Raw genomic sequence first — 14,026 nt, forward strand, 5'->3', positions numbered from 1 at the left:
GTCGGGGAGGAGCCAGGCGGCGACGGCGGCAACCGCGCATGGGCCCCGCAGCCTTTCTCTGGAGCGTGTGTGTGTGAGGGGGGCGTGTGCCGGACGCGGTTCCCCCTCGCTCAGGGCCCTTCCCGGCGGCTCTTTCCCCGTCGTCTCCTCACCTGCGGCGGCGGCGGCCATGTCGGCGGGACGCGGCTGGTAGGCGGCGGTCGGGGCGCCCGGGCTCGGCCCCCCCCGCTGTGGCGGAGCGAGGTGAGTGCGGGGGAGAAGAAGGGTTGAGGGGAGAGGTTGGAGGTGGTTGTGGTGAGGGGGAGGGGAACCGACACGGCTGGAGGAAGGGGGTCCATGTCGCGATAGCGCCCGTATCGCTGAGGCGGCGCCGGGGGTTGGGTGAGGGGAGGGGAAGGGGCGCGCGCGCGGCCGTTAGCGCCAACGGCCGGTGGCGCGCGGGCCCTCCCTGAGGGGGAGAGAAGAAAAGGAAGACGAAATTAAAAAAATCCTGTATTATTATTTTATTTTATTTATTTTATTATTTTTTTGCTTTGTGGTTTCCTACCCTCCCCCCCCGTTCTCCTCCGTTCGCCGTCCTCCGGGGAAGGTCTCTGAGGTGGGTAAAAATCGCCTCTGGCCGAGCGGTAATTTGTGGGGTAATAATTTGGAGAGGGATAATGGGGGTTTCGGGCCGCCCGTGAGGAGAAAGAGGCGTTGTGGTAGCGTGCAAGCGGCCGTCCGGCTTTGTGCTTGGCCATTGTGCGGGCTGTCCTCTGTGGTGTGTGACGGGGGGCCCTCGTTACGCCTCATTAGAGCTTTTCAGGTGCAGTGAGGGCCCGCGGGTCTCCTTAGGCCACCGAGGGTCCTCTGAGGGCCACATCCATGTGCCAGGAAACTATGACATGGAGGAGCGCCCAACAGACCTCTGGTGTGTGTGGAGATGGTGGTTAAAACTGGGTTGGATGGGGCTTTGAGCAACCTCATGTAGCAGAAGGTGTCCCTGCCCAGGGTGGGGGGATTGGAATGAGATGATCTTTAAGGTCCCTTCCAACCCAAACCTTTCTATGATTCCGTTATCTGGAAGATCTTGATTAGCTTTGCCACCAAATTGCAACAGGGAGGTGAGCAAAGGATAGCGGTGCCGGGGCTGGCGAGGAAAGGTCCACAACGTGTTTGGACTCTGAGCAATGGCTTCAACTTGAGGAAAAGGTAAATTAACCTTTGGAACTGGCACGCGTCGCACTGTTTTCCTTTCGCAAACTATGCATCCCTTTTCTTTCTCTCCTGAGAACCTGTCTTGTATTGCAAACCACTGCTCCGGGCTGGATGGATGGCTGTTGAACTGTAAGAAGGTGATGGGAATGAGTAATTTTTTGTTCCCCTGTTGTCCTTTCTGCATGAGATCGTGCAGAAAACAGCACTTTGGACAGAGGCTCGGACGGCCCCCGTGGGATGGGCATCTAGGTCCTTGCGTTGGTTGAGACTCGTAGTGGTGAGAATGGAATTTAGAGGATTAGGTGGAAAGGTGAGAAGGTGGAAGCTTAAAACATGCTATTTCATTTCAATAAAGAGCTATAACCCTCAAGTGTATTACCCGAAAGTGACCAAACACTCCTCTTTGAAATGGACATCAATGAGTAAGTTCCCAAGACTCTTACAAGAATGTCAGTTTCAAGTCTTTGAGGTTTGGACATGGGCTGGATACAGTTTTCCACAGAATAGGGACAAATGTCCTGCACGTGCTTATTTAGAACCATGCCATTTCTTTCCCGCTGCACAGATGTCTTTTCATTCCCGTCTTGCAAAATTAGGTTAGCCTTGAGTGAACGATTTATTTTGACTGGTAAGTAAAACATTACGTATTCTTCATGATAAAAGAGCAAGCAAATAGTTCTTGTGCTTGGACTGATTTGTTTTCATGAAACTTACCGGAGGTTGCTTGTGCCCTGCCAGGGTGTGGACCCTTGTAGAGCTGGTGGTTTTATAATGTTTGAACATATTGGAGCCATCTGGAAGAATCAAAATTTCACTTCTTTGGGGGCCTGTAGTGATTGAGATGATAAAAGGGAGGGGAAAATGGGGTGAGTCTGGCAGTATGCGTTTTGCAAACCCTATTATATGGAGAAAGAATGGAATGGAAAGTGTTAATGTAGTATTAATTCCATGTGCAATGTACAGAAGTATTAATCCATTGCCACAAGCAAGTTACTGTTCAATCTTTCATTTTGTGGTCTTAATCTGGGATTTGTTTGATTAAGGCATATTTGTCAAGTTTTTGAAGAAACAAAGAGCATGTGAGGCAGGTCAGCAGAAATATCATTGGGGAATTGCTTTACTTTTCAGATTTTAGGTACGGTTTGTAGCTGGGTGTTGCAGTGTTTTTCTGCCACTTACCGAAATTTCACAACTCATCAGCATCCCAGTTCTTAATAGTCTATTTTTCTGTAATGCAAAGGGAGGGAAAGGATGATGTCATTGAATTTAAGGGGGAAGGATTGCAGTGGTGACTTACTGGCCGGGGAGACAATCCCAGAGGGAGTGGAGGAAATCTAACAAAAAGGGGAATAGTGCTGCTTTGGCCATTTTTCTTTGGGCTTCTCTTTCTTTTGTGAACTTCTGAAAAGGAAATGTCATTTTGCCGTTTGAATGCATTGTCTTGCATGAAGTGTCAGACCACATTATGGGGATGGTTTCAGTCAGCTTCCCCTATTTCAAAACACACGTCAAAGGCTGTAATTTGTTTATACAAAAATTGACTGGGTTTTTCAGGAACCAAACATACGTATTTCCAAAAATAAATGATGTTTTTCATACTTTATTATGGCTAGAAGAGTTTGTATAGGGGAGAAAAAATTGGAATGGGTTCCCTCGGCCTTTGTGTCCTCCTCTCCACAAATAAGAGGAAGATGTTGGCCTCTTCATGAACTGGGGGATTATTTTCATTCACACTTCCTCTGGAAATATTCTTATCCATGTAGTTGTTCCTATCTGATTACAGTGGCAGTGACGGTGGCAGGAGTTATTGTCTCACAGTTGTTGGCTCGATACTGTTGAGGCAGAAAGGGAAGAAGATAAAAAGAGAAGTAGGTAAATTTGTAAATTTTACTTGCAAAAACCTGGACGAATTGCTCTCCGGGGACTGGAAGCATGGGTGGCTTCTGTCAGGTGAGGCTTGTGACTGTGTGGGGCCAGGTCCTTCTCGCAGCTGTGCTCTTGAACTGTGCTTCTGGTATCTGGTTTCAGCCTTTAGTGCTCTGCAGCAGCATCTTGTACCTGCTGAGGAGGGGATTTTATGATGAACACAGAAGGTCTGAGCCTGGAAGGGTCCTGACAGACCCGTTCTCCTCCACCAGTCTTGTGCTCACCTTCAAGTTCAAATGCTTGCACTTGTGATGTCTGTGCCTACAACGGTGAAAGTTGTTCAGATTCACTGTTTGGGTCTGCCCTCGGGATGTCTAATACTGTAATATAAGAAACAAATGGAAGTGTTTATCAACTCTACAGTCCACAACTGTTTTCCTTGGAAAAATAAGTCGATTTGCTATCTGGGGTGAAGCAGGTCAACAAGTCTGGCCAGTCAGAGCATGTGGATTTTCACAGTGATTTCTATTCTTATGCTAATCCTTTGAACAGGCTGTGAGCCAGTGGGAGAGAGGGGATGTGCGTTTTCTGAGGACACTAAAGGGAAGCCATTTTTTGTACTTATTGTTATGCAGATTAGGTCTTCCAGCCAACCAGAATTTGGAGAATCACATAACCTGAGGATATACTGCTGCGGGTCAGCAGTCATTTAGCAATTCTCAGCGGGTTTGATTGAAACTGTTTCTTTTCAGTCATAATTTTGTGGGGTTTTGTTGTTTTCAATCCATGTTGCAGTTGGCAACAAATTGTTACCTTTGGTGCTGAAGAATTAAAGTTGGAAAACTTAAATTTTCGATTTTTAATTATTGTGTTGGGTAATTGAGTGAGAAGGCAGCAAAGCTGTCACTCCATTGCTACAGCTGTGAGCTGCTCATTTGAGTCCTGCTTCTGATGGTGACTTGCTGTGTTTCTCCCACATTGTTTTTCTGTTGCCTCAATTTCTGCTGTGTAAAGCATTTGAGGTATATAGACTGTTGAGTAGTGTGTGTGCCAGTTGAAACCAGGTAAAATACGTAAATCTCACTCATAAGAGTTTATTTGTTTGCTGCATGTGTGTCCCTTATAAATTGTTTTAGGAAATAATGGAAAAGTCTCAAAGAAATGCTCCAAGTTAGTATTTTGTTGCATGTCTACATGTGTGTGTGGTTTCCCTCCTGTAAAAATGCTGTTGTTAAGCATGTTAAGAAGCCTTTGAGTGTTTTATTTCAGTGGTGGTTTGTGTTGCTGGATCCTACATGCACTTGAGTAGATCACCTTGCCATATTTGTGTGTGTAGCGTTAGATTCTTCAGTATTGTGCAAAATAATTAAAAACTGCCCTTTAAACTATTTAGTAAATTGGATTTGCTTTACCAGCAGTGGGACGGGAAGTTAATCGTGTTTAAGCTGATGTTGACTTTTCCAATCTGATTTTCCCTGGGAAGAAACTTTATTACCTAGTTGTTAAATGCACAGTTAATTAGCTGCTGATTGTTTAAGCTGATAAACCAATGCTACCAGGTTTATTGTAATCAGTTTGGTAAGTGTGCCGTGTATATGCTTCCTTGTGTTATTGTCTTGCTTTTTGATCAAACAATATATTAACTGCCATCATACTAATGACTTGAGTGTATTTAGAGGTATTGTCAAGTGACAATTATGACACTTAGCGGTTTCACTGGATGTTCTTTTGCCTGTGCTTAGTTCCACACGTGAGTCTGGAGCTCATAGTGTCATCTATGAATCTTATAACAGATGAGAATATGTCTGAGCAGCTCCTGTCTCTTTTCTGATAGTTCAGAAAATAAAGAAAATAAGTCTCCACTTTTAAAATCATTGTTTTAAGAACCTATACTTTTTTTTTCAGTCTTGTTTCTGTAGCTGTGTTGCAACCTTTTGAGCACGTCCTGTTGGTGTGGCTTGAAGTCACTGGTTGACGCGATGGTTCAGCATAAACTACTGATCTTTGAATCATCCTCTTGTCATCTCAGTCCCTGTTCTGATGAAGCTGCAATTGCTGCCCCTCCGTTCCCTTCCTGGTGTCCCCAGTGCTTTTGCCTGTCCATGTCTCAGCCTTTAATGTTTGTGGGTGGAAAGCATTGATTTAGCGTATCCATTATAACTCTTTAAGAATCAGAGAGAGTGGAGTTTCTCCCATTTCCGCCATTAATTCATTATACCAGGACCACAAGAAGTTTGGAGCCTGGTTTCCTATGGATTTCAGGGTAAAATTAAATGCTTAAATACCCCTGAAGTTATTTGTTGGATGGAGGGACAGTTGGTCAGCCACAGCCTGAGTTACGGCCTTAGATCTCCTGGTAGGGGATATATAACATAGGGGTCATATGGTGCAAAGCACTGTTCTTGGATAAACTCACCGTGACAGTTCAAATTTAGCTTGTGGGTGTTTAGTTTACTTTTTAAGCAGTCTTCGTGCTAGTTGAACAAGTTGTCAGTCTTGTGTTGCTTTTAATTTGGTCATGCTCCATCCTTTCTGTCTTACAGCAAGCGTAAAGTCATAAAGCAGATAAAACTCTTTTTACAGCAAAAAGTTGCTTGTGTGACATCCCGTGCTGTGATTCCACCTTGTGTCAGCTCAGCAGTAGAAGGACACAGTAGTGCTCCAGCAGCCACGGCCCCAGAATCCAGTTGTAGAGAAGGATGACAGTGATTTAATTACTACCTGTAAGTTGCTTTTAAGATACAAGGATGAAAGGTGGTATTCTAAAAGCTTTGTCATCGCTTACTGGCAGATTGAGATAATCAGTTTTGCTAAAAATAACTTTGATGGCAAGGTGTTAGGTTCTTGTAAGTGGTTTGAAAATTCTTTCTTCTTAAAGAAAATCATGTGTGTTTTGTTATCTGAGATATATTTATGACCAACTAAACAAATGTCTTTTAAAATGTTGTTTTTAAAGCAGTTTGGTGGGTTTTGGTGCCAGTGTAAAAACAAAAGTTTTCCAAATCCAGATGTTATGATTTGGACATACACTTTCTGACTTCACTGCAGGCACGAGCGTGACTATTAGGAAGAAGAATGTAGCTGGACAAACCCTGTTTGAGCATAATTTTAATTGTTGCAAGAGCCTTTGAATATCTGCTGGGACTTACCCTTTTACTCCTTTTTATGATTCATGAATATCTTCGTTAGATTTCATAGCAGCCAGCCTGTATGCTCTAGCTTGAAGGCACAATTTCTTAATAAAAAAAGAAGGCAAAAAAGTACTTTGATATCTTTTGTGTTGTGTGTTTTGCGATAGTCATCTCCTACCTGCTAGGAACAGTCTTCTTTTAAAAGGGTAATTTCAGTACTTTTTAAAACTTACTTTTAATTCAAAAAGACTGTTATTCTGCTCAATAGTGCATCTTGCTTGTTTTTCCCCCCAGATTTGCCTAGCACCTGAAACAATTTGATAGAGTCTTTACAAATTTTATCAACAATTTCCTTGTCAGCTCTTGGTGGAATGTGAATGCATTTCAGTAGCAGCTTTCCACAGCTTGCCCTTATGATCATCATCTCATCCCCTACAGTCTGGCTGGGATATAAACAATAAAAATTGCTGTTTGGGTATCATTGTTTGTTTCTAGTGTGCACAGGCCTGTGTGTCTATGAGTATTATTTTTAAAATTACTGACAGATAGCACTTTTGCATGGAAAGGTAAAATGTGTAGAATTTTATAATAAAACACACAATGAATGAGCTATAAATATTATGTTCAGATAAAAACTCTCCGATATGATCTGTAAACCAAAGTGTGTTGGTCTTTCCTTGCTTCTATATGTATGCAGAAGTCTAATATATTAGTTGATTTTTTTTTTTTTTTTAGTTTCAGAAAAAGATCTGGTAATTTATTCTTGAAGCATAAATGAGATTCCATAGTCTTTCGGTTGAATGATGCACAAGGCAAGCTTCAGATGTAAAGTTCAGTCATTGGTAACTGCTGCAGCTTCTTTCATTGAAGAAACAGGAACAAAAGTTTGTTTGTAACTACTCTGGAACCGAGAACAAAGGCTGCGGGGACCTTTGAACCTTTGTGGCTGTGCATCTGAAGGAGGAATTGTTCAAGAATGGGAAAAACTGCCAGAAGACCAGAGATCTGCTTTCCCCTCTGTCTTTCTACAGCAGTGTTCAACAACCACATTTAAAGCAAAAAAAAGAAGTTAGTTAATTGGAAGACTTCCTTACTTGTTCTTCCCACCGAGCTCTGGTTTGATAATCAAGTATGCAGGAATGGTTATTCTGTCGCCTTTTTTTCACTGAGGCAAGCTTTAAACAAATGATTGTGTGTGCTTTCTTTTCTTCTTTCTTTTGGAAGAAATCTTAATGATTGATTGCATCCTTAAACATTTTGTTCTCTCTCAAATGTTCTGCGCAAGTAATTCTGGCCTGTGAAGCAATTTGTTTCCCTTGCTTCCTGGTGTTGTCCTAATTTCACAATTATTTTTCATTCTGAGATAGCTGTCTCCTCATGGAAGACAGGTAGGAATAAGCAGTGTTCTCAAGAAATGGCTATTTCTCCCCACAATGTGTTGACTGGCACATTGAGGGTTACGGTTGTCCAGGGTGAAGGTTCCCCTTCAGGCAGTGATTTGTGCCATATCATTCACCTTCATGAATTTTACAAGGCTTAAAGACAGGATGGGCTGTGCTGAAAGAACATATTCCCTAAATTGCTTTGTGCAGAGGGAGAAAAACTACAGTATTAGAGTGTTTATTATTTTTCTTTGAGTAATGAACGTAACACATCAGCTGGAAAAAACACGATTGTTCATTTCTATTTCTCAGCCTGTACATGCAGCTTCTAAGTGTGCTCAGGCATGCATGTAATGTTCATGTCTGTCCCTCCTGCTGAAGAAATACTCGGTGCTGCTCTGGAATTGTTGGGACAGAAGGGAAAGGCTGGGGTTGCCCCAGATGGTCTCTGAGGAATTGAATCGGGTCTGCCCTGCAACCTGCCACTGGGAACAAAGCTGGCAGGAGGTCAGCGCCATCGAGGTGGAGGCACAGGATGAGTTCTGGCATCTGGAGATCTTCTGCTTGGCTTTCTTCAGGTGCTGCTGGAGAGGACACTCTCTTCATCCTTCTGCAGGGGGGTGATGTTCAGGGGGCTGCACCCAGCTGGGCTGCTGAGAGCATCACCTGGGCTCTTCTCTGCATCCCTGGTCCCCAGAAAAGCACAGAAAGAACTGGAAAAGCTCTAGTTATCAGAAAGAGGAGAAGCAACCAGGCATGATTTAATTGACAGATCAGTATTTTGAGCAGTGATTCTTCTCGCTGCTAGAGAAGAAAAGTTTCTTTTTTTGGAGTGTTAAATTGTTAAGAGGCTTGAGTCCCTTTTTTTCCCCATTATGAGGTAGCAGTCAGGGTGAAGTAGATTTTTATACTGTATGTTCATCCTGCCTCTTCAGTTGTCCCAAGTGATGGTGTGTCTCAAATGTCTTCTTTTGCTTCTTAAAACTGTTGTTCTGCAACCTTTGGCTGCAGTTTCTATAAAATTAGGCTGTGCTATAGGGAAACTCACCTTTCTGTCTTCCAGGTGGTATGTAAACCTGGAGCATGGGAAAACTGTATGGTGGTTGCCCTTGTATCTTTGAAGTTCTTTCCAGTTGGTTGTCACTGTGCTTTTGGTTCCTCCTCTATTAACATATAGAGCAGATTGAAATACACAAGTATTAAAAAATATAAGTTTTTAAAGGTTTCACTGTAGGGAGTGTTCTTTACCTAATACTTCCAGTCATCCCTTCACAGAGCAATTGCAAATTGCATAAGGAAGCCAATAAATCCTGGGCTATTTAGTTATGTAGCCATATTGTATTAATTTTAGGAGAATTTAGCTGTCTAGAATAGAGCTTAGTAGTTTTCTGAACATTTTAACCTAGATTACAAGAAAAATTGTTCATGATTGTATCATTCTCTGTAGGTACCCCTTGCATTTCCTGTTTCTCAAATGCCAGGTGTAAAAATTAAACCCCGGTTAACTTCTAAGATTAAAATTGGAAATGAAAACATATAGATCAGTGTTTTAGAAAACTTAATTTGTCAGTTCTTATCGCTAGAAAACATGTGTGTGGAGGAGGGATGCCATATGGCTGCTAAATATAACGCAACTTTCTCCTGAAAGCAGTCTAAAAAGTACAGAAGTTCACAATCTGGTATCTGTGTTTTTAATAAGAATGTGCTGCAGACTTTAAGAATCTTACGAGTGTCAAACTAAGGTAATGGGAATGGAGCCAAACTGTAATCCAATGAAGTGCAAGTGCTTCCTGTGAAGAGGTGATCTTGGCTGACACACTGCAGAGATGCTCAGCATCTTGTAGATACTGGCCCCTTTGTTAGCAATTTCTTTAAAGCATAAGGGTGGTAGTAGCTGTCCAGGTTCCATCAGCTTTCAGTGCTCCCTACCCTCTAGGTCCAACAGCTTGTATTCTTGTTTTCTTTAAATATTTGCTCTCTTACATCCCAGCGCTGGGATACTGGAGAACTTGGTCTCCTGCTTGAATAAGATCAGTGAAACACAATTGTGGTGGAAAGACTTGAGAGTAGTTTTTCTGGATTTTTATTTTTTTATTTTGTGTTAATGCTACTCGCTTTCATGTTTTCATGGAGATGCTGCCAAAATAGGGATAATTCCATGTTTTAAGAATACAGATATAATTGAAATATGGTAGCATTTCTAGTAAATCCTGCTTGAATAAGATCAGTGAAACACGGTTGTGGTGGAAAGACTTGAGAGTAGTTTTTCTGGCTCTTTATTTTTTTAATTTGTGTTAATACTACTCGCTTTCATGTTTTCATGGAGATGCTGCCAAAATAGGGATAATTCCATGTTTTAAGAATACAGATATAATTGAAATATGGTAGCATTTCTAGTAAATGATTCAGAAGTTGTATGTGTGTATGTATTTAAAGGGAATGGATTGGCAATACACTATGTGTTGTAGTATTTCTACACATTTCAGTAGTGGAAATTTTTGTGAAATACTCTGCTGTGTATATTAGTTATTTTCTTATGGCGAAAGCCTGTCAAGAAACCACAGATCCAAAATAGTGATATTTTTAAAGATTTTTTTTTTTTTTACCCCCCAAAAATTACTCGCCAGCTCATGCTGCCACCCTGTCTCCTCTTTTGAGGTGGAAACATCCAAAATGGGTATTGAATTTCTGATTTAGCAAAGCACGTTAGAATATGTGTAATGTTAGCATGTGAGTAATCCTCGGGCTCCGTATAGGATAAAAGGCATTGCTGAACTGAGGCAGAAATATCTGATAGGAAAAGCTTATCCTGGAAAAGAATCAGAAGAGAAACTATATTGGTTATACTCCTTAAGGCCTTTAAAATATTTCAAAGGGCTAAGTGTAGATTTACTGATGGGGTTTTGGTGACTAAAAATGCAGTTATGCAAATCACAGCTTGTTGGGGCAAGGAGAATTAATTTATGCACTTGAGCACATGTGCTTTTTCACTGTTTTCTCTATGAAGTTGGAATTACAGACAACAGGAATGCACTTTGTTGTTCTTTAATACTAAATAACAGCGTAGCAGTTTTCATCTTCAAAGCACTGTTCAGACCTTAATTAATCTTCATAATAGTCCTTTGAGAGAATTAAAAATACTCCCTACCCTTTTGGATGAGGAACCCCGTAACATGGAGGTGTTGGAGGATTTGCCAAGGGCCATATTGTCAGTGACTTTTGGGACAGTTGTGCAGGAATTCCTGGCGCTGGGTGCTAGTTCTTGAGGTCGAGTTGCTTCTCTGATTTATGTGTTAAAATTTCCAAAAATTTGAATACATAAAGAAATGCGGTTCTGAATTCTTTGGGTAGTTTTTTGGATTTCCATCTGAGTGTTAACTTATGCATATGCATGTTGGAATTTCCCTTTTTGAGTATTCCTGTAGGCACAAAGTGCTAAAGGTTTGTGTATGTGTGTGTGCTGCTGAGAGCAGCGTGTGGGAGCAGATATGCAAAACTGCACTTCAGAAAACCTGGGTCACAACTTCTGTTTTACAGGAGTGGCAAATAAAAGGATATATGGCTTTAGCATCTATAGGACACATAATAAATGTGTGTCTCTCGGTCTGCCTTCTCTAATCTTACTAGTTCTTTATAAGGTTTAAAATCAGGAGAAGAGGAGGAATTAATGTAGATGCTTGATTTTCAAGGTTTTTTTGCAGGTTATAGTTAACTCGCAAAACAGATTTAGGAAGTACATTCCTGTCTGAAAACCTGTAGCCTATATTTGGAGATAAAATAAGAAGGGCAAAATACCAGTGAGACTGGAGAATCAGTTCATCTGGAGAAACAGTTCAGCAGGAATTATAATCTAAAGGTGGGGATCTCTCTAAATAACCCCATGTGGCCAGAGTCTGGAGAACAGCGAAGCTTTGTTAAACGTCCATTTTTCTCACAAACAATAGGAGGGAATATTCATTAATAAATAAAACTGTGGGAGCTTGTTACTGCTGAAGAGAAGGGGCTGGAGATGCTAGCCAGCATGAGAAATGCATAGATATATTACCTTTAGATTCTGACGTAACAGACCCAAGGTCAAAGTGTTTAATGCACTTTATAAACTCAAAATAGTTAAATAGTTTTTCATAAACTGGGATGCTTCAAAATACTGGGTAGGCCCTGACTGGTGTTTTTGTAATGAACTCCAGCTTTGGCGTAAGGCATTGTACCAATTTGCATGAGGAATGAATGTGGAATTAGCTTGCCAAGTAGAAAGTTGACAACCCGTTAAACAGGTTTGAAGAATTCTGCAGTATGAAGAGCGAAGTCAGCAGAATCCTGTAACTAATGCCAAAAAACCCTGTTATACTTAACCTGGTGACCTTGTCATCTCAGAAAAACTCGCTGACAGCATGATGCTTCCAGCTTCGTTTGGGGGAAAGTCTTTTCAGCGTTCCCTGCTGTGGTTCAAGAGCTTCTAATTATTTGGTACATGCATTTCGAGGAGGAATCTGTCAAGTGATTTAAATGTCTTTTTTTAATTTGTTAGAAATTCAGTGATTTAGACTGACTCGAGGGTCAATAGGAATACTGAGATTTATTTTGAACACAAAATTTGAATAAAATGTCCTTTTGGGGAAAGCTGTTTGAGTTTTGGAGTTCGGAACTATCAAGTCTAGTCTTATATTTTAAACACTGTACAGATTTTTATCAGCCAAATTTTTCAAATAACACGCTTTCCTATTTGGGCTTAGGTCTTCTCTTCTCTGTCTTTTTTTGATACATGAGAGCAGCAAATCTTGATTGATAGAGGGCAGAAAATGTCAAAGTTAGGAGACTGCAGCCTCATAATCTGCGATGCATGAAGCGTAAAATCTTCTATAGGTCTTCCTTCTATGAAATGTGTTACTGGATTTCTGGAAGTTACTCGAGTGTTCACAGTGATGAATTGGACATCAACAGGCAAGTCAGAAAATGATTTGTGGATTGGAGTTTCTTGGTTTCTCAGTCATTACTGTGACAATAAAGAAAGGTACTGGTAATTGAATAACCATGTGATTCTGGACCACCTGTTGTCTAGATCCTATGGGATAAGCTTTAGGAGAGGCAGAGATCTGATCCCTTTCCGAAGCATACACTGCAGAAATGCTCCTGGTTAAAAAATCACATTGGGGGATATGAACTTGAATACCTTTCACAAGTTTTTAAAGCTGTTTTTATAAATATAGCAGCTCAGTGAGAAACAACAGTAACGCATAGGAGTGGTTTGTTGTGGTTTTTGTGTGCATGGAATTAATTTCGTAGTGCTCCTGCATACCCTGACAAAGGACATCTTTTCCCCTTCCTTGAAGGCTTTCTTCATAGCAAACTTCTTGGAGACTGGAGAGACTATGGTGTCTTCTTAAAATGAAGTAAAATGTCATTCCTGACTAGTGTTATGAACATGACTGATAGTTTACCTACTCATACGGACTTTTAGAAATTAAGATGGAGGTATATGAAACGTTAATGCATAAACATGTATAGATGAGTTCAAGTATTAGCTCTTAAGGCTTTTATTTCTTGCCTCAGATTCGCTAGCAAGTTGCTAGACTGGGTGCTGTATGAGGGGCTTGACAGTGACTGTGTAAGAAGGAGACATCTGAGAGATCTTGCTGTTACATTTAATGTTCCAAAATATCATCTTAGGCAACTGGTTCCCTTCCCAAATGCTGCATATTCTAAATCCAACTGATCTATGTGGTATTCAAAGGCTAACCCTTCTTTTTGGAGCAGCAGAGCTTGTAAAACACATGACAGCGATATATGGATTTTTGTGGTTGGTTTGGAAGACCTCAGTTCAGCAAGTCTAACAAATCAATAACTCCTAAGAACTCAGGTTGCCCTTGTCACTTAAGAGAGTGGCAAAAAAAATACTCTCTTTTCAAGTGGGGGCAGCACGTGGGTTCAGTAACTGTGTGGTCTTAGCTCTGCCTGTGTCAATGGCACCAATTTTTTTGCAGAATACACTGACACCTTCTACAGCCACTGAACTTGTGCATTGTGGGCTGGTTCGCCTGATGTTTGAAAGGATTAATGTTTGAAGAGTGCCTGAATTTTCTTGCATCACTGCTTCAAGTTAGATAGTTCCCGGTTGTGTGGGGAAATGTGGATAACATGTAGCTTCAGAGAATGCTTTTTGAAAGCTGATTTGGTAAGGTTGTTTGCTGACTGACATATGGTATGACATACGGTGCTATTTACCACCTCGGTGTCTGAACTTACAGGGAAATGATTTTCTTTTTTAAACATTTAACTCTATTAAGTACTTGTAGACATCTTCCAACATTGTCCTGGCCAAATCAATTTACACTTTCCTTTTCTTCTGTTTGTCCCATCTGTTTGTGACAGTTTGTTTGTTTGTTTTCTTCTTTTTTTAATGTTGTAAATAGATTTTAGCATTTCAAGGGCTGAGGGTCTCAGTAGCAACTA

The 14,026-nt window shown here is 41.2% G+C and overlaps 1 protein-coding gene across 1 annotated transcript in view; it reads left to right on the forward strand.

The window, feature by feature from the left end:
• The first annotated feature begins 62 nt into the window (after positions 1-62).
• Positions 63-14,026, forward strand: part of ARHGAP32 (Rho GTPase activating protein 32) — a 329,747-nt gene continuing 315,783 nt past the window's right edge. The window contains exon 1 of the mRNA XM_014961083.1: positions 63-243. The gene's annotated coding sequence lies outside the window, so the exon portion shown is untranslated. The remainder of the gene's footprint in view (positions 244-14,026) is intronic.

Source organism: Calidris pugnax, unplaced genomic scaffold (assembly GCF_001431845.1).
Source record: "Calidris pugnax isolate Ruff unplaced genomic scaffold, ASM143184v1 scaffold269, whole genome shotgun sequence".
In the NCBI taxonomy this organism is placed as follows: Eukaryota; Metazoa; Chordata; class Aves; order Charadriiformes; family Scolopacidae; genus Calidris; species Calidris pugnax.